The sequence below is a fragment of the Aquarana catesbeiana genome, linkage group LG03 (assembly GCF_042186555.1).
Source record: "Aquarana catesbeiana isolate 2022-GZ linkage group LG03, ASM4218655v1, whole genome shotgun sequence".
NCBI classification, from domain to species: domain Eukaryota; kingdom Metazoa; phylum Chordata; class Amphibia; order Anura; family Ranidae; genus Aquarana; species Aquarana catesbeiana.
The window spans coordinates 109,325,782-109,353,410 of NC_133326.1; the positions used below are offsets into that span (position 1 = coordinate 109,325,782).

The window sequence follows — 27,629 nt, forward strand, 5'->3', positions numbered from 1 at the left end:
CCCCTGTCCCCCCTGCTCTCACGCTAAGGCGAACGCAAGCGTCGGTCTGGCGTCAAATGTAAACAGAAATTGCACCATGCATGTGAGGTATCGCCGCGAAGGTCAGATCGAGGGCAGTAAGTTTAGCAGTAGACCTCCTCTGTAAATCTAAAGTGGTAACCTGTAAAGGCTTTTAAAGGCTTTTAAAAATGTATTTAGTTTGTCGCCACTGCACGTTTGTGCGCAATTTTAAAGCATGTCATGTTTGGTATCCATGTACTCGGCCTAAGATCATCTTTTTTATTTCATCAAACATTTGGGCAATATAGTGTGTTTTAGTGCATTAAAATGTAAAAAAGTGTGTTTTTTCCCCAAAAAATGCGTTTGAAAAATCGCTGCGCAAATACTGTGTGAAAAAAAAAAAATGAAACACCCACCATTTTAATCTGTAGGGCATTTGCTTTAAAAAAAATATATAATGTTTGGGGGTTCAAAGTAATTTTCTTGCAAAAAAAAATTATTTTTTTATGTAAACAATAAGTGTCAGAAAGGGCTTTGTCTTCAAGTGGTTAGAAGTGTGGGTGATGTGTGACATAAGCTTCTAGATGTTGTGCATAAAATGCCAGGACAGTTCAAAACCCCCCCAAATGACCCCATTTTGGAAAGTAGACACCCCAAGCTATTTGCTGAGAGTCATGTTGAGTCCATGGAATAATTTATATTGTGACACAAGTTGCGGGAAAGAGACAATTTTTTATTTTTTTTATTTTTTTTTGCGCAAAGTTGTCACTAAATGATATATTGCTCAAACATGCCATGGGAATATGTGAAATTACACCCCAAAATACATTCTGCTGCTTCTCCTGAGTACGGGGATACCACATGTGTGAGACTTTTTGGGAGCCTAGCCGCGTACGGGACCCCGAAAACCAAGCACCGCCTTCAGGCTTTCTAAGGCCGTAAATTTTTGATTTCACTCTTCACTGCCTATCACAGTTTCGGAGGCCATGGAATGCCCAGGTGGCAAAAAAAACCCCCAAATGACCCCATTTTGGAAAGTAGACACCCCAAGCTATTTGATGAGAGGTATAGTGAGTATTTTGCAGACCTCACTTTTTGTCACAAAGTTTTGAAAATTGAAAAAAGAAAAAAAAAAATTTTTTTTCTCGTCTTTCTTTATTTTCAAAAACAAATGAGAGCTGCAAAATACTCACCATGCCTCTCAGCAAATAGCTTGGGGTGTCTACTTTCCAAAATGGGGTCATTTGGGGGGGGTTTGTGCCACCTGGGCATTCCATGGCCTCCGAAACTGTGATAGGCAGTGAGGAGTAAAATCAAAAATGTACGCCCTTAGAAATCCTGAAGGCAGTGCTTGGTTTTCGGGGCCCCGTACGCGGCTAGGCTCCCAAAAAGTCCCACACATGTGGTATCCCCATACTCAGGAGAAGCAGCTAAATGTATTTTGGGGTGCAATTCCACATATGCCCATGGCCTGTGTGAGCAATATATCATTTAGTGACAACTTTGTGCAAAAAAAAAAAAAAAAAAAAAAAATTTGTCACTTTCCCGCAACTTGTGTCAAAATATAAAACATTCCATGGACTCAATATGCCTCAAAGCAAATAGCTTGGGGTGTCTACTTTCCAAAATGGGGTCATTTGGGGGGGTTTTATGTCATCTGGGCATTTTATGGCCTTCAAAACTGTGATAGGTAGTGAGGAGTAAAATCAAAAATGTACGCCCTTAGAAATCCTGAAGGCAGTGATTGGTTTTCGGGGCCCCGTACGCGGCTAGGCTCCCAAAAAGTCCCACACATGTGGTATCCCCATACTCAGGAGAAGCAGCTAAATGTATTTTGGGGTGCAATTCCACATATGCCCATGGCCTGTGTGAGCAATATATCATTTAGTGACAACTTTTTGTAATTTTTTTTTTTTTTTTGTCATTGTTCAATCACTTGGGACAAAAAAAATGAATATTCAATGGGCTCAACATGCCTCTCAGCAAATTCCTTGGGGTGTCTACTTTCCAAAATGGGGTCATTTGTGGGGGTTTTGTACTGCCCTGCCATTTTAGCACCTCAAGAAACGACATAGGCAGTCATAAATTAAAGGCTGTGTAAATTCCAGAAAATGTACCCTAGTTTGTAGACGCTATAACTTTTGCGCAAACCAATAAATATACACTTATTGACATTTTTTTTACCAAAGACATGTGGCCGAATACATTTTGGCCTAAATGTATGACTAAAATTGAGTTTATTGGATTTTTTTTAGAACAAAAAGTAGAAAATATCATTTTTTTTCAAAATTTTCGGTCTTTTTCCGTGTATAGCGCAAAAAATAAAAACGGCAGAGGTGATCAAATACTATCAAAAGAAAGCTCTATTTGTGGGAAGAAAAGGACGCAAATTTCGTTTGGGTACAGCATTGCATGACCGCGCAATTAGCAGTTAAAGCGACGCAGTGCCGAATTGTAAAAAGTGCTCTGGTCAGGAAGGGGGTAAAACCTTCCGGGGCTGAAGTGGTTAACAGGGGCGTGTAATTACAATGATTGATCTAATATTTCACAGCAGGGCCCGTTCCTACGTTCAACAAAAGTATCTGTGAGGCTTTACAGTGTTGTGCCACCACCACCACCGCCTAAGGCCCAATTTTTCTGCCCCTGTTTAACAGGGGCGCGTAATTACAATTTTTGATCTAATATTTCACAGCAGGGCTCGTTCCTGCACTCAAAAACAGAATCTGTGAGGGGTTACAGTGTTGTGGCACCACCACCACTGCCTAAGACCCAATTTTTCTGCCTCTGCTTAACATGGGTGTGTAATTACAATTTTTGATCTAATATTTCACAGCAGGGCCCGTTCCAGCAGTATTATACAGGCAGTCCCCGGGTTACAAACAAGATAGGGACTGTAGGTTTGTTCTTAAGTTGAATCTGTTTGTAATTTGGAACAGGTACATTTTGTAAGTGTAGCTCCAGCCAAAAAATCTATTTTTAAGCTTTTTGGATAACATAGGGAAGGGTTATCATCACCCCTGTAACATTTGTTTTGCTGTCTGTGCCCCTGTTCAGAAAATTTCGCCTCACTTTCTGTCCCAATGACAATTGGATTTTGAAAATTTGGGGTTATTAGGGAAACAAGGATTGGTGATAAAGCATCAGTGGGGAGACACCTTTTTCCCATATTAACTCTTACAGGAGAGAATTTCCCTTCCTAGGGGTAGATTTCCTCTCACTTCCTGTTGTCTCCCTCCGTTTGTAAGTAGGAGTAGTTTGTAAGTTGGATGTTTGAAAATAGGGGACTGCCTGTATATACTATATGGCCTGCCCTATACACTCTGCGGAAAATTGGTACTTAGGTGTTGGTGGTACCAGAACACTGTAAGCCCTCACAGTTACTCTTGGTGGGCGCTGGAATGGGCCCTGCTGTGAAATATTATATCAAGAATTGTAATTACATGCACCTGTTAAACAGGGACAGAAAAATTGGGCCGTAGGCGGTGGTGGTGGTGGCACAACACTGTAAAGCCACACAAATACTTTTGTTGAGCGCAGGAACAGGCCCTGCTGTGAAATATTAGATCAAAAATTGTAATTATGAGCCCCTGTTAAACAGGGGCAGAAAAATTGGGCCTTAGGCAGTGGTGGTGGCACAACACTGTAAAGCCTCACAGATACTTTTGTTGAGCGCAGGAACAGGCCCTGCTGTGAAATATTAGATCAAAAATTGTAATTACGCGCCCCTGTTAAACAGGGGCAGAAAAATTGGGCCTTAGGCAGTGGTGGTGGCACAACACTGTAAAGCCTCACAGATACTTTTGTTGAGTGCAGGAACAGGCCCTGCTGTGAAATATTAGATCAATCATTGTAATTACACGCCCCTGTTAAACAGGGGCAGAAAAATTGGGCCTTAGGCGGTGGTGGTGGTGGCACAACACTGTAAAGCCTCATAGATACTTTTGTTGAGCACAGGAAATATTAGATCAAAAATTGTAATTACACGCCCCTCTTAAACAGGGGCTGAAAAATTGGGCCTTAGGCGGTGGTGGTGGCACAACACTGCAACCCCTCACAGATACTCTTGTTGAGCGCAGGAACGAGCCCTGCTGTTAAATATTTGATCAAAAATTGTAATTACGTGCCCCTGTTAAACAGAGAAATTGGGCCTTAGGTAGTGGTGGTTAGGGATGAGCTTCAAGTTCGAGTCGAACTCATGTTCGATTCGAACATCGGCTGTTCGCAAGTTCGCCGAACAGCGAACAATTTGGGGTGTTCGCGGCAAATTCGAATGCCGCGGAACACCCTTTAAAAGTCTATGGGAGAAATCAAAAGTGCTAATTTTAAAGGCTTATATTCATGGTATTGTCATAAAAAGTGTTTGGGGACCTGGGTCCTGCCCCAGGGGACATGGAGCAATGCAAAAAAAAGTTTTAAAAAACGGCCGTTTTTTTGGGAGCAGTGATTTTAATAATGCTTAAAGTGAAACAATAAAAGTGTAATATCCCTTTAAATTTCGTACTTCCCACGTGCTTTTTTTTCTTATTTAATTTTGGCGCGGGGTTCCCCTTAATATCCATACCAGACCTGAAGGGTCAGCAATGATCGAGATATCATTTTTTAGCACTGGTGATTCCCTTCATTGTCAAAGTAATACTAGTGGTTAAAAAGACACTAGTCCCACCGATCACACAGGAGAGCCAGGTAAGGATGCAACCAGCGGCATCTGGTTCCTGGGACAAAGTGAGAGGAACTGGTGTTGCTTCCCCCACTGTGTGATGTCAGATGGTTTTGGTTTCATGTAAACAAGCCGTTACCGGCTTGAACAAGCATGTGATCAATCTGATCTCGGTTTGATCAGATGCTTTGGAGGGCAGAGAAGAGATCTGGGGTCTAATAGATAATCTCTCCATAAAGAGGACCTGTCACAGCCCATGCTATGGCAAGGGATGTTGTTAATGTTTCTAATAGTAATAAAATTGATTTAAAAAAAAATTAAAGATATAATGTAATTAAAAAAAAAAAAAATAATAAAAACATTTTTTTAAAGCGCCCCTGTTCCCCCATGCAAATGTTAACTTACACCTAAGTCCCGCACACATATGTAAATGGCGATCGCACCACATGTGAGGTATTGCGAATGTCAGAGTGAGGGAAATAATTTTGGTGCCAGAGATCCTCTGTAACTCTAAACTCGTAACCTGTATAAGCTTTTAAAGCGTAGCCTATGAACATTTTTAGGTACCGTAGTTTGGTGCCATTCTACGGGCAGACACAATTCAAAGTGTGACATGTTTGGTATCTATTTACTTGGCGTAACATCATCTTTATTATTTTACCAAACATTTGGGTATTATATTATGTTTTTGTGCATCAAAATTCATTAAACATTATTTCTCTTAAAAAATGTGCGTTTTAAAAAGACCTGCTGTGAAAATATTGTGTGACAAAAAATACGCAACACCCACCATTTTATTTCCTAGGCCCTCTGCTTAAAAAAATATATAATGTTTGGAGGTTCTAAGTAGTTTTCTAACAAAAAAAATGCAGATTTTTACAAGTGGTTATGTAGATAACCGAGAAGGGGGTAGGGAATGCCGTTCTGCCAAGCATCCTGCGCGGCATGACAACATTACTGTGAAAAACAGAAATTATGTCACTATAGAAGCAAACAAGCATTCCGAGATATCTCCTGATGTCACCCCCATAAGGGGAGCAGAAAAAACGTATAGAAGCATCCAAACTGTAGCCAGAGAGCAGATGCAAAAGTATAGCTTAGTGCAAACATTGGCAACATGACAAAATAACACAAAACAAGCATGAAAAATGTATTAACATGACATGCAATTAATTCTCATTACAACAGTGCTGCAGGGATTAGTTCTGTATGAATATACTTGATCAAATATACAGTATATATCTAGAAAAATGTAAATATCAAAATATTTTTTAAATAATCAAATAGTGCTTGAAGGAATGTTGTGTGTTGCATACAGTCTGACTTAATTACAATATTAAATATGTTCACAAACATATTCCAGAAGTTTTTAGTGAATATCCAAACATTATATACATAGATTAAAAACTGTAAAAAAAAAAAAAAAAAACAGAAGGAGAGGAAACATTCCCGCAGTCAACATGTTATCTGTGTTTTGTCTATGTAGAAGGCTCTACAGGTGCAGACCAGCCCGTAGACCACGCCCACAGACCCGCAGTCCTCATATCATCTTATTTGGACTATTCACAAACATCTACATGAACATATACTGTATATTATATTTCTACATAAAATTTCATGTCCCCTGTGGCATGCCATTTTTGTCTGGAACACAACATAGACATTTTTTCGTATGAAATTTTAGGCCTTGGAACAGGTTGACCCACATCCTTGAGGTGGAGATTTGGGCCAGGTTGTCTTGCAGAAAAAAGCCAGATGGATATGGGAACTTAATGCAACTAATCCACCTGGTTTATACGATAGGCTGAGTTTTGGTCACTTCCTGGATGTATAAGTGTAAAAGGCAATATTAGCCTCCCCTTTGTGCCCTAACATCCAAGTGAAAAATATAACACCAACATGTCAGAAAAAATATTAAATATTCAAAAATAGAATCACAGAGCAGGAAAAAGGATCACCCCCTTAAGTCAGTATTTTGTTGAACCACCTTTTGCTTTAATTACAGCCTTTAGTCTGTGGGGATATGTCTCTAACTAACTTTGCACATCTAGACTTTGTAATATTTACCCATTACCTATTCTTTGCAGAACTGCTCAAGTTCAGTTAAGCTTGATGGTGACCGTTTGTGGACTGCAGTCTTTAAGTCATTCTACAGATTTTCAAAGGGGTTTAAGTCTGGGCTCTGACTAGGCCATTCACCTCTTTCTCCTTCAACAACTGTGTGGTCATTTTTGCTGTGTTCTTTGGGTCATTGTCATGTTGGAAGGTAAACCTTCTTCCCATGAAAACTTTCTGGCAGAGGGCAGCAGATTTTCCTCAAGAATTTGATGGTATTTTGCCCCATCCATTTTTTTTTCTATCCTGACAAATGCTCCAGGTCCCTGCTACAGAGAAACACCCAAAACAGGATTTTACCACCTCCATGCTTTACTGTAGGAATGGTGTTATTTGGATGGTGAGCTGTATTGGATTTCGGCCAGACATATCATTGGTGTTAAGGCCAAATAATAGAATTTTAGTCTGATCTGACCATAACAACTTTTTCCATGTGGCCTCAGAATCTTCAAGGTGTGTTTTGGCAAAGCTTAGTCGTGACTGCATGTGGCCTTTATTGAGGAGTGCCTTTTTTCTTGCACATACAAGGATGTGTCAGACTGTATGCAAGACACAACAGTCCTGCAGGCACTATTTGATTAAAGTGGCTGTAAACCCTTACATATACCCAGTGAAGTGAATGGCCTCATATGATACACAGAGGTGAAACAAAACCTCCTACATAAGTTTTACTTGTTTATCTGCAGTCTTCTGTTGTCAAGAGTATCTGCCTCTGTGAGGAGTACAGAGGAGGGGGCGGAGAGCTTCAGTTACAGCTCTTATACACTGTGTGAGAGCTGTTTGGAGGAAAGGGACACACCCTCCTCCCCATAGGCAGAGGAACAAAGGAACATGCAGAGCTGTATTTTAAATAGACAAGCTGTTTGCTTATTTCCGTCCCTGACACAAATTTTACCTCATGTGTCAGTAAATTTTTTTAGACATGACTCATGCTGATAACAGAGGAACAAAGCACCTGAGAGAAACAACACTCAGAGCTTTGGAGAGAGATAAGTAAACACTGCAGATACAGTATCTCACAAAAGTGAGTACACCCCCTCACATTTTTGTAAATATTTTATTATATCTTTTCATGCGACAACAGTGAAGAAATGACACTTTGCTACAATGTAAAGTAGTGAGCGTACAGCTTGTATAACAGTGTAAATTTGCTGTCCCCTCAAAATAACTCAACACACAGCCATTAATGTCTAAACCGCTGGCAACAAAAGTGAGTACACCCCTAAGTGAAAATGTCCAAATTGGGCCCAAAGTGTCAATATTTTGTGTGGCCAACATTAATTTCCAGCACTTCCTTAACCCTCTTGGACATGGAGTTACCCAGAGCTTCACAGGTTGCCACTGGAGTCCTCTTTCACTCCTCCATGACGACATCACAGAGCTGGTGGATGTTAGAGACCTTGTACTCCTCCACCTTCCGTTTAAGGATGCCTCACAGATGCTAAATAGGGTTTAGGTCTGGAGACATGCTCCGTCAATCGATCACTTTTACCCTCAGCTTCTTTAGCAAGGCAGTGGTCGTCTTGGAGGTGTGTTTGGGGTTGTTATGTTGGAATACTGCCCTGCGGCCCAGTCTCTGAAGGGAGGGGATCATGCTCTGCTTCAGTATGTCACAGTACATGTTGGCATTCATGGTTCCCTAAATGAACTGTAGCTCCCCAGTGCCGGCACCACTCATGCAGCCCCAGACCATGACACTCCCACCACCATGCTTGATTGTAGGCAAGACACTTGTCTTTGTACTCCTCACCTGGTTGCCGCCACACACGCTTGACACCATCTGAACCAAATAAGTTTATCCTGGTCTCATCAGACCACAGGACATGGTTCCAGTAATCCATATCCTTAGTCTACTTGTCTTCAGCAGACTGTTTGCAGGCTTTCCTGTGCATCATCTTTAGAAGAGGCTTCCTTCTGGGACAACAACCGCGCAGACCAATTTGATGTAGTATGGTCTGTGCACTGACAGGCTGACCCCCCACCCCTTTAACCTCTGCAGCAATGCTGGCAGTACTCATATGTCTATTTCCTAAAGACAACCTCTGGATATGATGCTGAGCATGTGCTTCTTTGGTCGACCATGGTGAGGCCTGTTCTAAGTGGAACCTGCCTGTTAAACTGCTGTCTTGGCCACCGTGCTGCAGTTCAGTTTCAGGGTCTTGGCAATCTTCTTATAGCCTAGGCCATCTTTATGTAGAGCAACAATTCTTGTTTTCAGATCCTGAGGTGCCATGTTGAACTTCTAGTGACCAGTATGAGAGATTGAGAGTGATAACACCAAATTTCACATGACACCAAGGAGGGAAAATGGCTAATTGGGCCCAATTTAGACATTTTCGCTTAGGGGTGTACTCACTTTTGTTGCCATCGGTCATGAGCGGCCCTACCATAGGTCCCAGTGGGACCATTGGACCCAGGCAGCACTTTGAGAGGGGCAGCAAATTGAATCACAGCCACCTCTCCTTCTCTTCTATTTACACAGCAAATTGACAACCAAGTTTTTTTTTTTCCAGCAGTTTTGTGTCATGACGACAACTGCCCCCGGGCCACTCCGCCTGCCCCTATATTACTGTAGCCTACCCCTATACTGCCCTAGCCTGTCTATATACTACCCCAGGCTGCCCCTATACTGCCCTAGCCTAGTCATATACTCCCCTAGCCTGTCCATATACTACCCTATCCTTTCCATATACTACCCTAGCCTGTCAATATACTACCCTAGCCTGTCCATATAATACCCTAGCATGTGTATAAAATACCCTAGCCTGTCCATATACTACCCTAGCCAACCCTTAGAATTGAAAATAATTGTATGTCACATAATTTTGCATATATACAAGGTGCTGTTGCATGTAAATGTGACTTCCTGATAAATTTAATTTTAGTTTTACTTATCATAGATTATAATGGATGTGGGGCCTTTTGGTGGGCTTGATTTTTTTTTGTGGGGGGTTAGCATTTTATTCTTGGACCCAGGCAGCACAATATCTTGGGCCAGCCCTGCCAGCGGTTTATACATTAATGGCTGTGTTAAGTGTGAGGGGTGTACTCACTTTTGTGAGATACTGTATGTGCTTATTTCAAATTTCATGACAACCACTTTAATTAAGAAGTAGTTTGAGATTTATAATTTTTTTACATATATTTGATCAAGTATATGCATACATTAATAAAATCCCTGCAGCACTTTTGTGTTGAGAATGAATTGCTTGTCTTGTTAATATATTTTTGCATGTTTGTTTTGTGTTATTTTATCATATTTGATGTCTGCACTATGGTATACCTTTGCCTCTGCTCTTTGGCTACAGTTTGGAGGATGTTACTATACATATAGGTGTTTTTTCCGGTCACCTAATGGGGGAGGCATCGGGAGGGATCCCTGAATACCAGTTTGTCACATCAACCGGGTGACCCGCCCCCTTCTGACATAATTTTTTCTTCTATTTTTCGAGTCCCTCTGTGCCATGATTGAAGATGGATGGACATCGCGGGACTTTTTTTTTTTAAAGGAATTGTCAAAAACTGTCTCCTGTAGTTTTTACTTTTTTGGTGAATGGGTAGGGGTACAATGTACCCGATAACCATTCACATAGGGGTGGTGGGATCTGGGGGCCCCCCTTGTTAAAGGGGGCTTCCAGATTCCGATAAGCCCCCCGCCCGCAGACCCCCACGACCACCAGGCAAGGGTTGTGGGGATGAGGCCCTTGTCCCCATCAACAAGGGGACAAGGTGCTTTGGGGGGACCCCAAAGCACCCTCCCCATGTTAAGGGCATGTGGCCTGGTACGGTTCAGGAGGGGGGCTGCTCCCTTACCCCCCTTTTTCATGCGGCCTGCCAGGTTGCAGCTTGGATAAGGGTCTGGTATGGGTTTTGGGAAGGAACCCCACGCCATTTTTTTTTACATTTTGGCATGGAGTTCCCCTTAATATCCCTACCAGACTTGAAGGGCCTGGTATGGACTGGGGGGGGACCCACGCCTTTTTTTTTCAATTATTTTTTTATGTATATTGCTGGGATCCCGCAATACATTTTTTCCTTTAGAAATGTCATTTTGCTGAGGTACTGTTATAAACATGGGAAAGATAAGCTACTTTACAGGCAGACTAAGGGGACCCCAGCCCCAAGGACAATATTTAAAGGGATATTTCATTTTTATTGTTTCACTTTAAGCATTATTAACCGCTTCCCGACCGCCTCGCACAGATATACTGCGGCAGAAGGGCACGTACAGGCAGATTAACGTACCTGTACGTTACCCTTTAAGAGGCGGCTTGCGGGCACGCGCGCGCCTGCCGGGAGCTCCGTGACCTTGGGTCCCGCGGACCCAATGTCCGCGGGGATACCCACGATCGTCTCATGGTGTATGTAAACATGTAATGTAAACAAGCATCTCCCCGTTCTGCCTAATGACACTGTCACTGATCACAGCTCCCAGTGATCGGGAGCGGTGATCAGTGACGTGTCACACACAGACCCTCCCCCCCACAGTTAGAATCACTCCCTAGGACACACTTAACACCTACAGCGCCACCTAGTGGTTAACCCTTCACTGCCAGTCACATTTACACAGTAATCAATGCATTTTTAATTGCACCGATCGCTGTATAAATGTGAATGGTCCCAAAATCACGCCAAAAGTGTCCGATGTGTCCGCCATAATGTCGCAGTCATGATAAAAATCGATGATCGCCACCTTTACTAGTAAAAAAAAAAATTATCAATAAAAATGCCATAAAACTATCCCCTATTTTGTAGACGCTATAACTTTTGCGCAAACCAATCAATAAACGCTTATTGTGATTTTTTTTACCAAAAATATGTAGAATACAGATCGGCCCAAACTGAGGAAAAAAAATTTTTTTATATATTTTTTGGGGATATTTATTATAGCAAAAAGTAAAAAATAATGTGTTTCTTCAAAATTGTCGCTATTTTTTTGGATATTCCACCCAAAAACTGAAACACTGCTATCTGCTTTTCTTATGTGTCTTTAATAATGCTGGTATGTGCCAACTGAACCATCTCCACCCAAAAACTGAAACACTGTTATCTGCTTTTCTTGTATGTCTTTAATAATGCTGGTATGTTATTTTTACTTAACCGTCTGTAGACCTGACCACATTACAATGCTTTATTATCTCCCTTGTCTTACCCAAAATTATGGCCTGTTTAACTTCAGTGCCCTCTTGCTAATCTGTTTCTGAAGTAAGAATTTTTGCCCTGTTGACCAGCCAAGCTTTTTTACCTCCTGAGTGATAATTGAAATCCACTCACGCCCACCCCTATCAGTATAAATATAAGCTTCTTTTGGGGGAAGCATTTGCAACTGGGGCTCTTTCTCAAAGTGGGAGTACTTCTGACTTTGCACTTCAGTGAAGGGACACAAGAAAAAACTTTGAAAAACACCACACAGACATCAGGTGACCTTGTTTACCCCTTTAGCTCTTTCTCCTTGCAACATGCATTCTCTACCACTCCTTTTGACAGCTCTGTCCTCTATCCTAAAACTATCTCTCCTTCACCCCCTCTTCTCCCCCCCACAACATATATATATCACCCTCACTTCTGTTCTCTCCTTATTACTGCACCCACCAACTCCTGTTAATTCTAAATCCACACAAACTAAAAATCTCCAAGACCCTGGGGCATGTCCCTTCATATAAATCCCACTCCCATATTACTTCCCTCACCCTCCTGCTTCTCCTAACCTCTGGAGATATAACCCCAAACCCCGGGCCTCCATCATTTAACTGTACCCCATGCACCCATCACCCTGCACCCTCTGGCAGCAGCCTCAATAAACACAATTTAGTCCCCATTTCTATTCTTCCCATGACCAGACTCCCTTTCTCTTGTGCCCTTTGGAACTCCCGCTCTGTCTGCAACATACTCACCTCTCTCCATGACCTCTTTATCGCCAACTCATTCAAACTCCTTGAACGTCTGGCCTACAACCGAATGAGCGGATTTCGTCCTCAACACTCCACAGAAACTGCTCTCCTAAAACTAACAAACAATCTACTAACGGCCAAAACCAATCAACACTATTCTGTACTCCTACTCCTGGACCTCTCTGCTGCCTTTGATACGGTTGACCACCCCCTCCTCCTCAAAAAACTTCACGCCTTTGGTCTCCGTGACTGTACTCTTCACTGGTTCTCTTACTACTTATCCAACCACACCTTTAGCGTTTCTTACAACTCTACTTCCTTCTCTCCTCTTCCTTTCTCTGTTGGGGTCCCCCAAGGTTCTGTTCTTGGACCTCTCCAATTTCAATCTACACCTCCTCCCTGGGTCAACTGATAGCCTACCATGGCTTTCAATACCACCTCTATGCTGACGACACCCAAATCTATTTCTCTTCCCCTCAGCTCACTCCCTCTGTCTCCTCACGTATCACTAATTTACTATCAGATATATCAGTCTGGATGTCACACCACTTCCTCAAACTCAATCTATCCAAAACCGAACTTATAATTTTTCCTCCCCGTATGACTCTTCCCCTGATCTATCTGTCAAAATCGATGGCAACTATAAGCCTGTCCCCACATGCCAAGGTTCTAGGTGTAGTCCTGGACTCTGAACTCTCCTTCAAGCAACACATTCAATCACTGTCCAAATCCTGCCGCCTCAACCTCCGCAACATCTCCAAAATACTCCCCTTTCTAACCAATGACACAACAAAGTTCTTAACTTCATCACTCACTGGTCATCTCTGACCTCGACTACTGCAACTCCCTTCTCATTGGCTTACCTCTACATAGTCTATCACTCCTTCAATCCATCATGAATGCTCCTGCCAGACTCATCCACCTTACCAATCACCATTTCTGCCATGCCTCTCTGTCAATCCCTCCACTGGCTTCCGCTCGGCCAAAGAATTAAATTCAAAATACTAACAACTACTTACAAAGCCATCCACAATTTCGCCCCCAGCTACATCACTAGCCTAGTCTCTAAATACCAACCTACTCATTCTCTTCGTTCCTCTCAAGACCTCCTGCTCTCTAGCTCCCTCGTCACCTCCAGGACTTTTCCAAAGCCTCTCCAATCCTATGGAATGCCCTACCCCAATCTGTCCACTTATCTCCTACTTTATTAGCTTTTAGACGATCCCTGAAAACCCTTCTGTTCAGAGAAGCCTACCCTACCCACACCTAACAACTGTATTTTCATTTTCTCCATCAGCTCATCCCCCACAGTTATTATCTTTTGTTTCCACTTGACCCTCCCTTCTAGATTGTAAGCTCTAATGAACAGGGCCCTCTGATCCCTCCTGTATTGATTTGTATTGTAAGTGTACTGTCTGCCCTCATGTTGTAAAGCGCTGTGCAAACTGTTGGCGCTATGTAAATCCTGTATAATTATAATAATAATAATAATAATAAAACTATCCCCTATTTTGTAGACACTATAACTTTTGCGCAAACCAATCAATAAACGCTTATTGCGATTTTTTTTACCAAAAATATGTAGAAGAATACGTATCGGCCTAAACTGAGGAAAAAAAAAGTTTTTTTATATACTTTTTGGTGATATTTATTATAGCAAAAAGTAAAAAATAATGTGTTTTTTTCAAAATTGTCGCTATTTTTTTTTTATAGCGCAAAAAATAAAAATTGCAGAAGTGATCAAATACCACCAAAAGAAAGCTCTATTTGTGGGTAAAAAAGGACATAAATTTTGATTGGGTGCAACGTCGCACGACCGCGCAATTGTCAGTTAAAGCGACGCAGTGCCAAATCGCAAAAAGTGCTCTGGTCAGGAAGGGGGTAAATCCTTCCAGGGCTGAAGTGGTTAAAATCACTGCTCCTGAAAAAACAGCCGTTTTAAAAACTTTTTTTTTCATTGATACATGTCCACTGGGGCAGCACCCGAGTCCCCATATGCTTTTTATGGCAATAACTTGCATATAAGCCTTTAAAATAAACGCTTGATTTTTCACGTTCGTGTCCCATAGACTTTAACGGTGTTCGCATGTTCATAAAAAAATTGTCTATTCGCATGTTCTGGTGTGAACTGAACCGGGAGGTGTTCGGCTCATCCCTAGTGATCTGTCATCGGCCCTGTCTGGTAGACACAGCGGGTGACAGATTGTGCCCAAGTGTGGGCCATGCACGAGTTACGATTCTGAGGGGACATCATTTGATGTCCTCCCAGAACAGCAGTGCTCCCGCCCAGCCGTCATTTTACAATAGGCTGGGCGGGAAGGGGTTAAAGGGCTGTCATTTCATCCTGGATTCACTACCCCCAGTCACTAATTTAAGTTGGCCATAGATGCATCAAAATTCGGCCTGTTTAGCAGGGACTAACAAAATTTTGATTTATCTATGGCTGTTCCCACTTGACAGAAGTTGATCTAACGATTCTCAATAAACAGAGGAACTTGACAGTTCTCAAACTATTTTCTAAAATATCAGGCCTCAAAATTAATGAAAACAAATCCTCAGCTCTTATTATATCCCTCCCGGATCATACCATAACCTCTTTAAAACAGAAATATAACTTCAGCTGGCCTGCCTCCCGCTCCCATCTTTCACACTGAAAGCTTTTCAAAATCATGCACAGAGGTTTAAATAGAAAAAGAATTATCCAACAGAGTTATTAAAAGATATGAATAAAATGATGAAGTTGTCTACTCACAAACATAAGTTAAAAACACGCTCATCAGGCCACACAGAGGCTCTGAAGAAGGCCAGCCCTTCGAAATGCGTCAGTGAGGGGTCTTAACCAGGACCCCCCACTCCAAGGTGCGGTGATTCGAGCAACCGATGAGCAATAACCACACATGTGGCCTGATGAGCGTGTTTTTAACTTATGTTTGTGAGTAGACAGCTTTATGATTTTATTCATATCTTTTAATAAATCTGTTGGATAATGCACTAGGCCAGTGCGCCCTCTTTTCTTTTTCTATTCTCACAGTACTGTCAGGACGACCCCAGTCCTAGAGGACAGCAAGGCTCCTATGAGATTATTCACGGTTCGATCAGGCACCTGTGACACTACACATTCAACTGACTCTAGCACAGGAGTGTGTTATTCTTTACTAAGGTTTAAATGGTCTAGTAGGAGTCCAAGAATTTTCAAGTATACAATTTACACGCATAAATGTTAAAGTAGGCTTGGAGGTCCCGACTTTGCCAAACACTTCACAGCCACACAAATTACTCCATTGGTATCAGTATTTGCTTCCAAAGAAGCCCCTTAGTGGGTAGACCTGGAGGCACTCTGCTGATCCCTGATGATCCCCCTGTTCAATCCCTTGGCTCCCACCTTAATCTAGGCAAGACACGAGCCTAATGCAAACCGTAAATATCTGGGATATTACCAAAATACCACCTGGAGTTTATCATTGGTGTCATTACCCTAAATTTCCTTTTGTATGCTTTTTTATCAGCAACCACCCCATATATATATATATATATATCTGGGCTGAAATTAGGGAAAATGTTTTAATCCAGAGCCTCAGAACGTTTTTGCTACATGCAAATCACACACTGGCTTATCCCAGTGTTTGCTGGAAAAGTTTACAACCCAACTTTCTATTTTTGAATGCATCTGCTACCATACAACTCTCTCTGCAAAGCTGATTCTTATAATTTATTCCCAGCTCAATAGAGCAACTAAACAAATGAACCATGCCTACATTATCAGGTGGGAGATGGACCTGGCAACAAATTTGATCCAGGATCACTTCATGCTCCATAGACATACCCATGGCCTAATCTACATTTAAAACTTTAACTAGGTGGAGATACAACATGGAGTTGAGTTATTAACATGTAACAATATGAAGTCATAAGGAAGTTGGTATAAATTAAATGTGAACTTCAAGTGAACTATATCCTATGTAGGAAGGTCCCAGGCCACCTTCGGTCTAATGAGAACCTCCAGGGCCAGAGATAGCTTACATCCTTCTATGTATAGTGGGTTGGAAGGCATGGTGGGTGCAAGGTGATTAAAGTAATTGGGCACCAGACACTTCTTGAATGTAAAAGAGTTTATTTCTCTTAAACTTTTGGGAGAGAGAGGGTTAGGACCAGGATACCCTTAGGTAGTTGCAAGTTCAATTGGCAGTCTCTGAGACTTCAATAAGAGGACAGCCATGCAGGGAAAGGCATCCAGCAAAACGCCATATCTGCATGTGCAGGAATGCTGTCTCCTATGGCAACAGTCTTTAACAGTTCCTAACACAAAGCTGAACAGTTCCTTTCTATTCCACTACAATCACTCCTTTTAGTTTTTCAGCCCACTGAGCTCCTGGTCTCTCACTAGACCCGCTGATTCACTGTCACTGAATCCCTTGAGCTCCTCCAATCTTCATGGTAGTATCTTCCTCAAGCATCACCCCCCCCGCTTCTCTGCTGGGTCCCTAGCTTGACACTCAAGATACCTCTCAAGTTTCACCCCAGCTGGCCTGCTCGGTCCCTGGCTTATCACACAAGGCTGCTCTGCAAGCGTCACCTCCGCTGGCTGGGTCCCTGGCTTGATACCCACTGCAGTTCCCTGATTCTTTACCCCAGTTGGTGAGAATGCTGCTCCGGTACTTGCTTCAGTTACTCACTGTGGTCCCTGGTAATTAGGCAGATAGACCCTTATGGTGACAGCTTCCCCTCAACCTCTGACCATGACAGGTTCTCCGGCCGGCAGAACTGTCACTTTTGGTTGGACTGCAAGCCGCAGTCCCAACCCTGTGCTGCTCTCTTGCTTCTGGATAGGCCCTCAGACAGCTTAGCAGCCAGATGTGCCCAGGATAGGCCCAATCTCCGGCCTAGCAGCCCGGGCAACACAACACCTGTCAACCCAGACAGCCATCCAGGTGGCATAGAACATAGATCACCTGACTCCACCCAAATATATAGGCTCTCCCAGCAGGCCAAAGTAATTCAAGAAAACCCCTGCCCATTGGCTGAGATACCCCATATACTCATAATCTGACCTTGCATTGCCCTTCTCATATCTAGTACCCTGCCACCTAGTGGTAGAATAGAAAAGTGCAACAAGGCCAAACTTGAGGAGAAATCAATAGATCTCTAACAATCAACCAGGATCATTATTTCTGGCAGGTACATTTGTGAGGAGCAACCCTGCCTAAACTCCAGGGTGCTACATCTACATCTTGTGTTCTGAGTTCTTTCTTCTTTTAGTTCTGGCTAGACAATGTAGGAATGAAAAGATATTGAGGATGTCTATAAATTTGAGCTCATGATTGCAACCATTGTTCTGGATTTATGGGATGGTGGATAAAGGCAGGTAAATAGGAATGGACTTTGGCCTTGTACCTTTTGGTTATGCTTTTTTCTTTTATATTATGGGATTTCTTTCATGTTATTTTTAATGTCTTTCTGGCTAAGATGACACTTACAATGTTATCTCAGATAATCAGTTTCCCCCTACCCACTGGAAATGTGCCCGACTTATAGAATAGTGTAATGTAACAGATACCATATGAAAACCATGTTTATTCTTTGAACTTGTCATTCTGTCATTGAGGCTTTGTGATCCAGTGTACACTGCTATTGCTCAGTAAACTATACATAGACTGAAGATATATCTGTGTGGATTTACTTCATTGCAAGGCTAATCTTTACACAAACTATCTTGTGTAAATCTTTAATCTTTACACACCTCCCTGCAGATGACTGGCTTCTGGGGGGTACAGAAGGTCTTGATGTCCATGCCTTTCCTCACACCCCCCAATCCCCCCCCCCCCCATACCCATCCTAACCGTTTTGCTTATCCCTCTTCCAACCCCTTCTTGTGATTTCTTCACTTCACTCCCCTTTCCCTTTTTTATTCGTATCTTTTATTGTAAGTTTTTTTATCGTCTTTTTGAAATGGACTACGTCCATCCAATTGTCTCGACCTTTTTCTGCTAAGGGCATGTAGCCAGAATACCCCCAAGATGCTAAATGTCTGATATTTTCTATTTAAAGAAAAACTACCTTCCTCCCTTAATCTGGAGGTAGTAGCTCTAATACCTTTCAATCTAAACTCTTTTTGCTTTGGACCACAGCACGCTGGGCATATTATGTTGTATAACAGTGTTCTTTAACACTTGGACATAGCTCTCTATTGTTTACTACCAGTGCTTTAAACGACTATAAATTGTATAACCATACAACTTCCTATGTTAATTATTGTTTTTCAAAAAACTTCTCAATAAAAAAAAAAAAAAAAAACTTCTCAATAAAATTTAATTGAAAATTAAATGAAATTATTGTTTATGGTTCACTACACAGAAGCATAACTCATGATAAACGAATGTGAATTTCTAAAGCTTTTAAGCACACAGGAAGAGGAATATAGTAAACTACAGAATTTCAATTGGTGTCATCCCAATTGCAGTTCTCTGGTCATGCTGGTTGCTGGAGCTGCCTACACTTTGCTCTCAGAAAGCCAACTTATCAGACACTTATTCTCTGATAGTGTGTGTTAAAGGTTGTTACAGGTTATAGGCTTCAGAGCAGTGACCTGGTCCTTTTTTATTTACACAGGTATTTATATACTGTAGCACTCTCAATTTACAGATTGCTTTACATGCTGGGCATTCTCATCAGTCCCTGCATTCAAAGAGCTTACAATGTAATGTTCCTATCTCACATACACACACATATCAGGAACAGTTTAGACAGGAGCCAACTAACCCACAAGCATGACTTTGGAGTGTGGGAGGAAACCCATGTAAACACAAGGAGAACATGGATACAGGATGGGAATTCAAATATGCTTACATTTTTGCAATAACCATTTTATAAGACCTAATTGTGCATTTAGGATATACTGAAACCTGCATAAGCTCTGTGCAGCTCTAAACCTACAAAGTATGTTCGGCTTCAGAATTTTTAACTTCATTATTTTATTCTATTTCCTTTTTTTTAAATATTTTTTTATTCATATGCAACGTACCTCTGAACTTGCTAGACCCTTGCCTACTTTGGAAGAGTCGGTTTCCTCCCTCCTTGCAGGTCATAGCCCTCTTTTTCTTCCAGAAGTGTCTTTTTACTGTTTGTACTGGCCCAGAATCTACATCCTTCTCCTCCCTACATAAACGTTTATATCACTGCCAGGGAAGGAGCTAGGTGAAATACTATGTTGTTTCACCTAAGTGACAGTGCCAAGTCTGCTGGAGCTGTCAACAACACATCCAAGATGGCGGTGCCCAGCAGCAGTCTCAGTGCTTTTGGATGTCTACACAAGGGAGGCTTTTACAGGTAAAGAACATGACTTAAATATGTTAGGTGCACATATAACAGAAAATTTATATCAAATACTTACCGTAATTTTCCTTTCCTTATAGGCTCCATGGCAGCATACATGTGGGTTGACCCCGCCTCCATTACTACCCAATAGGACCCCTCTCCCATAAAATTTCAGCTCTGGACTCCTAGCTGTGTTTCGTAACAAAAAAAAAAAAAAAGAAAGAACCGCGCTAAATATTGATAAAAAATGTGAAATGATCTTGAAAACTTCAGTAGAAAAATTCATGTGTATGGGTAAAACATTACGATAATCAGAAAAATGTACCTAAGTCCATACATATAACTATGAATCAAAAGGTGATGTCCATGTGTAGTAGATGGGAATCCTTATGCATAATGATTAACCAAAATCAGTCCCAGAGAAAAACCCATGAGTAGACACAACCAGACTCGGTGGTAAAGATGAGAGAGACACCACACTCAGTGATCCGCCACCACACAAATATTGCGCTTACCGCAAGGCAAGCAAAAAACAGCCTATATTCCGTCCTGGTATGGGAAATCCAGCTGAGGTACTTTGACTGCATACAGCGTGGCTAGGAGGATATAGCGAGGACCCCAACCTCTCGTCTCACAGGCATGTAGATGAAAAGAAACTGACCATAGTGTAATACTGGCAAGAAGGTTTAATAAAAAAAGGTAGAAAACTTACATAAGTAGATTAAAATACAGCAAATAGCCGGCCGGCATAGCGAGCACCCATCCACACTGGAATGGCGATGACGTCAGAGCGTCAACCTCCCAGAGCGTCAACCCTTGGGAGGTTGACGCTCTGACGTCATCGCCATTCCAGTGTGGATGGGTGCTCGCTATACCGGCCCGCTATTTGCTGTATTTTAATCTACTTATGTAAGTTTTCTACCTTTTTTTTATTAAACCATCTTGCCAGTATTACACTATGGTCAGTTTCTTTTCATCTACATGCCTGTGAGACGAGAGGTTGGGGTCCTCTCTATATCCTCCTAGCCACGCTGTATGCAGTCAAAGTACATCAGCTGGATTTCCCATACCAGGACGGAATATAGGCTGTTTTTTGCTTGCCTTGCGGTAAGCGCAATATTTGTGTGGTGGCGGATCACTGAGTGTGGTGTCTCTCTCATCTTTACCACCGAGTCTGGTTGTGTCTACTCATGGGTTTTTCTCTGGGACTGATTTTGGTTAATCATTATGCATAAGGATTCCCATCTACTACACATGGACATCACCTTTTGATTTATAGTTATATGTATGGACTTAGGTACATTTTTCTGATTATCGTAATTTTACCCGTACACATGAATTTTTCTACTGAAGTTTTCAAGATCATTTCACATTTTTTATCAATATTTAGCGAGGTTATTTCTTTTTTTTTTTTTTTCTTTTTGGTATTCTGGTGCACATCTCACTGTTTAACTGCTGATTTTTTGGGGGGTATATTTATATAGTGGCAGCACAGTATATTTTTTGTTTTTTTTTGTGTTTCGTAACAAGCCTACTCCAAGCATTGGGAGGGACTCCTGCTGCCATGGAGCCTATCAGGAAAGGAAAATTACAGTAAGCAGGGGCATTGCTAGGGGGTGGCTTTTGGGCTATAGCCCCGAATCTGAGGTCAATAGCCCCGAGTCTCTGCAGGGGTCCCCAAGGGAAGGGGAGGCTCTCTGGGGACCCTTATGTAAGTGGGGGGGCTCTCTGGGGACCCTGATGTAAGGGAGAGGCTCTCTGGGGACCCTGATTTTAAGGCCTAGGCTCTCTAGGGACCCAGATTTAAGGGGGAGGCTCTCTGGGGACCCTAATGTAAGGGGGCCTGTCTGGGAACCCTGATGTAAGTGGGGAGGCTCTCTGGGGACCCTGATGTAAGTGGGGGACTCTCTGAGGATATATATATACACACACACACGTATATTACTGTATATACATGTGTATGCCCGTCCAAGCGTATGACTTTCTTTACTACGCTGCTATGGGCTCTAGCCCCAGATCTTTTGTAGACCTAGCAACGCCCCTGACAGTAATTATTTGATATAAATTTTCCGTTTTCCTGACAGGCTCCATGGCAGCATACGTGTGGGAAATAACTTGCCATACACACCCGGGTGGGAACAATGCTGAGCAAAGAAAATAAATTTATTTAACACTGTCAACTGACAGCACTTGCAAACCAAAATTAACGGATGACAAGGCGGCTGGTTCAACACAATAGTGAGACACAGAAGTATTAATAGATGACCAAGAAGCCGCTCTACATATAACTTCATAACGCGTGACATAACGAGACATAACGAGAGGCCACCCAGGAGGTCGAGATGCTCCGAGCTCAATGTCCAGTCACTGCCTCTGGAGGAGCCAGGCCCTTTGCTTTATAAGCCCTTTGAATGGTCTGTACTATCCAAGCAGAAATGGATCTAAGTGAGGCCCGTTTTCCTTTGTTTTTTCCATATAGAAGAATGAAAAGAAAGTCAGTTTGTCTAAAAGATTCCGTAACGTTCAAATATTGACTCAAAGTATGTCCCACATCGAGGGGATGGACATCTTGACCCTCTGTTGTTCCAAAGGTAGGCAACACAATTTCTTGATTTTTGTGAAAAATAGACGTTACTTTAGGATTTGAGCCCAGCATAGGAATTAACACTGCTCTATCTGGAAAAAGGGTCAGGAAAGGCTCTTTTGAACCTAAGTTTCTGATTTCAGACACTCTTTTGGCTGAAGTTACTGCCACCAGAAAGACGGTCTTGAGTGTAAGGTCTTTGACTGATAGAGGTTTGTCCGGATCTGTTCCAAGCGTGGAAAGAAAATCTAGAACAAGAGAAAGATCCCACTTGTGAAACCTCGGTTTTCTTTGAGGTCTAAGTCTGATAGCACCCTTGAAGAACTGATGAACCAAGGAGTGATTAGCCCTTGAAACTCCTGTAAACTCTGAGATGGCTGATATTTGTATACAAAGTGACCTTACTGCTAGAGTCAAATCCAAACCTGTTTGCAGAAAGCTAAGGATATCCTGGATTTCTGGAGAACCACAAGGATTAGGTCTAGAGGACATGTGTTCTGTGAACTTGGACCAGATATGCTCGTAAACTCTATTAGTGCTTTTCCTTTTGGCATTAAGAAGAGTTGGAATGGCTTCTTCTAGACAACCTAAGGCTTCAAGCATTCCCCTCTCAAAAACCAGGCCCTGAGGTGTAGGTGAGCAGGACATATGCTTGGTTACAGGGTTGTGCCTTGGGACAGAAGATCCGGCCTGAGAGACAGAGGAATTGAGTCTCGATAACTGAGTATTAAGAGGGGAAACCATGGCATGTTGGGCCAGAACGGAATTATTGCTATGACTTCCACCTCCTCTGTTCTGAGCCTGTGGAGAAACTGGAGTATCACAAGTATGGGAGGGAAGGCATACACCCTGCTGAACCTCCACCGGTCCGTTAGGGCATCTATCCCATAAGTTTGGGGATCCCGGAACCTCGAATAGTACTTGGTCAGCTTGTAATTGCATGGGGACGCAAAGAGATCCACTTCTGGGGACACTCCCAGTGTTAGGAGCCATTTGAATACCTCTTTGTGTAGAGACCACTCGTTCATTTGAACATGAGATAGAAAGTCCGCCTGTACATTCTGAACCCCTGGAATGTAAACTGCTGAAATGTTGGATGAATTCCTCTGAGCCAAGGTCATGATTGGCTCCACCTCTCATAGGAGAGACCAGCTGCGAGTTTCACCCTGCTTCCTTATGTAAGCCACCGCGGTTGTATTGTCCAACCGGAGCATCACTGAGGAGTTTTCTATCAGATGGCGGAAAGACCTGAGCGCCTGAAAGGCTGCCCGCAATTCCAGTATATTGGATACAATCCCTTTATTGACACCAACCAGTCCCCTGGATGGACCGACTGCTGGATTGTTAATAGTGACCCCATCTTGAATTTTTCCTTTCGAATAAACCGGTTGAGATGAGTCATTTCTATGACTGGCCACCATGTGCTGTTCTTTTTCTGCACCAAGAATAGAGGGGAATACACTCCTTTGCCTCATTCGCCATCTGGAACAGGAATGGTTGCACCTTGATCCAATAAAGAGCTTACGTAAGTTAACAGAACTTGTTTCTTTTCCTCTGAACATGGAAGAATTGTAGGCATAAATCTGAGCCTCGGAGTGCTGTTGAAGACCCAGGTGTGGCCTGAGCAGACCGTCTTGACAGTCTAGAAGTCCCGAATTGAGGCCACTCAAACAAGCCGGAAGTGGAGAAGGTGAGCCCCCAACTGACATGTTTGAGTGGGCCCAACTTCAAAAGGACTTAGTGGAATCTCGGTTACCAGAGGAAGCCCCTTTTGTGGGCTTTTTAAAAGAGGACTGCCTGGATTTCCAAGATCTTGTAAACTCATGACCTGGCCTGTAGCTGCGTGCTTCCCTTGCACTATCGGTATTCTGTGTTCTCTGAAAGTTGTGCTTCTGGTTCTGTAAACGCCTATGCTGAGGGAGGAACCCCGACTTCCCACCCGTAGCCCGGGTTATGGCGCCATCAAGCTTGTTGCCAAAAAGAGATGTGCCCTCAAAGGGAATATGGCACCAAGCTTGTTTAGAAGCTGGATCCGCCAACCAGGGTCGGAGCCACAAGGCCCGACGGGCACAGGGAACCAGCCGCCATGCATAGGACATCAGAAGCAGGAAATACATGAAATAAAACAAAATAACATATACAAACACTGCTGCCATGAAGGCGATACTTTCTTACCACCACCTACGATCGAATCGGCCAAGGATACCGTATAGACACACACACCGGACTTCAAGGCAGATAATGGCCACCTGCAAACTGCTAGGCAATCAGGCCTGTGCGCGCTTGTTTCAAATGGCAGACATGCTTCCAGCTCTTCAGCGCTACTCTGCAAATACACTCCATACCCTGCTTAACAGTCAAGGCTTATCGGAGGGACGTGACACCAAATCGTGCAGCCGATCTTGATCGTAGGAAAATTGTCTTCAGGTAGGAGAACCAAACATATGGTCCTACGGAAGAGGACAAAAAAGGTACACGGCTAGGAGTCCAGAGCTGAAATTTGAGGGAGAGGGGATCTATTAGGTAGTTATGAAGGCGGGGTCAACCCACACGTATGCTGCCATGTAGCCTGTCAGGAAAATTCAATAGAAACATTTTTGTAAAAATGAATGGTCTAGTGCCAGGGCTTCTTTAAAACCACTGTGTTATTAGTTAGCTTGAGCTAGGTTCTCCAATGATTTCTTCATACAGTGGTAGTAGGTCCCAAGCTTACCAGCCCAAAAAGACAGACTGCCTTCTGTATCCAGTGAGGCCCAATGCCATGTTTTGGCAGATAGGCATCAAATTGTTTGAATAGTAAGTTGGAAAGTTAACCAAGTATTAGAATTTTTAAAATCACAGGCAGCACTGCTTTAAAAAATCCATCATGGACTCTCTTTGAAATTAGATATATATATTTTAGAACAGATATATTGAATATAGCTGTCGCCTCTTGTCCATACAGATGCAAGGTTTATTGCTTTACTACTTTTTGCGGGGGAGCCGGCCACCACTTATTATACCAAAAGTAGTTCGCTGTTTATGCCTCAGCCCTATACCATTACTAGCTCCATTGGAGGGTATGTTCAGGTTGACCTAGAATCCTCTCGACTCAACATCGCTGAGTCTATGGACATGGCCATGTTCTTTCCCTACTTCTTTTCCCCCCCTTTTTTCCTCTGTTTCCTTTCACCGGCTTTATGCTAGACGTTGCCAATTAGATTGCTTGTTAACTGCTACTGTCCATTTTTCTATATATATTTACATATAGGTTTGATTTACAGTTTACAATAAAAACTTTGATCTTTGGATGGTTTCTAGTTCTGTTTTTTAAATACGGCAATCTATGAGAGTTCTATCTCATGGGGTCCATGTGAGCTTGATTACTTAATATGCCCTTTGGTTACCCATTCTCCTTTTTTTTTGGTTAAGGACAGTTGTTTCTTATATACTTAAAATTTACTGATACTTAGAAGACATATTGGTCTGACATTCTGGGATTTACAGTATAGTATACAATTGTCCAAGAAGCATGGTTCTGATCTTTGTGCAAAATGTTTTTATATGTCGATATGTCTATTTTATTTCTATTTCTATTTGTTAGGTCATGAACATCCTGTATTGAATGAATGCTTACTTGATACATTTGTTTTCTTTTTTTCTAGATCATGGGCTATATTTTGGCGAATGACTGGGACCTGGTGATACAAAATAGGATTAGTCTCCTCCTTATGTGCAGGCACATGTGTATATTATGTTATGGTCATTGAGGTCTCGGCACTTGTTGCTTGGTTCATCCTGTCCCTTTTTCCATGATGCAAACAAACATACAAATAAATATCAAGTCTAATTAAGTAGAGACAGATACTCGGGTTGTTATATTACATTACTATTATACCACTGCATTCCTCCTTGTTCGCCCTATACACATTTTTTTGTCATTATATTGCCACATTTTATATGTTTTTGGTCCGAGCTTTACATTTATGCACGCATTCTTGCAGGCTGACTCATGTTATGGACATTTTTTTCGACATATATCTATTATAACTATATGTGTTATATTTTCATTTTGTTTCATCTCAATTCACATTATCCTTCACCCTTCCCCCCCTTTTTGGGGTCTGGTTCATTTAATGAACCCTTTACTTATGATTATTATCATCATTATTTTCACTTCACCTGATGGGGTTTTCAAGGACACCACTTATTTACTTCTGCTCTCATATAATATTGCTTCATAATCTTCGGACTTTATATATTATTATCTTCATATATTGTCATCTTAAAATGTTTTTCACCAGTTTTTGTTGGACACAACATATATACTAATGTCCTCTTTTGCACTAGGGTCCCTCTTAACATCATAATTTTTCTTCTATACACTCATTTAATTTCATTAATCCAATTCACGATTAATTTAATTTAATTTTTGTTTTTGACTAGGTCATCTTATTTATTTTATTATTAAAATTCTTCTTTTCATATTTTGTTGCTTATACACCATACGATCATTGTTCTTTTTCACTTTAGAATCTATTACTCGGCAACATGTGCGGAGATCTCATGTGGTTGGATCCCAGCTGTTTTAAGTTTTTGTATAATCACATGGTTTACAACATAGCGTATATATTTGATTCTTATTTCTATGATCGTCAGCTATGAGTAAGCACTTACTTGTGAAACGCGATAGCTGTTGTTCTGTACCACTCAGCTGTGGTTTGTACTGTGTACTTTGTGGTCCTGATCTACAATAAAAGGCATAAGAAATTTCTATCGGAGTGCGGCTGTCCAGAGTTCTTCCACCAATTTCTATCTACACATACATTAGCCAGCACCTGGGGCTCTCTCTCCTCTGGAGGTGAACGATTTTACTCGGTGGATCCACCTGGAGCGGTGGGGTCTATTTTGTCCCTTTGGAACTAAGTTACAGTTTTTAAAATTACCTTAAAAAAAATGTTCAACATAAATTACATAAAATATTGAAATGAGATGGGACTGATGGAAAAAAACTGCCAAATAATGATAGAAAATTAAAGTTGACCTGATTCATGTTAATATAAAGCTATCAGTCTTACTGGGCTAGACATAT

The 27,629-nt window shown here is 42.0% G+C and overlaps 1 long non-coding RNA gene across 1 annotated transcript in view; it reads right to left on the reverse strand.

The window, feature by feature from the left end:
* LOC141134462 (uncharacterized) overlaps nucleotides 1-20,099 on the reverse strand; it is a 106,114-nt gene extending 86,015 nt beyond the window's left edge. The window contains exon 1 of the long non-coding RNA XR_012243159.1: nucleotides 19,682-20,099. This is a non-coding gene — a long non-coding RNA (uncharacterized lncRNA). The remainder of the gene's footprint in view (nucleotides 1-19,681) is intronic.
* Between the last annotated feature and the right edge of the window lie 7,530 nt (nucleotides 20,100-27,629).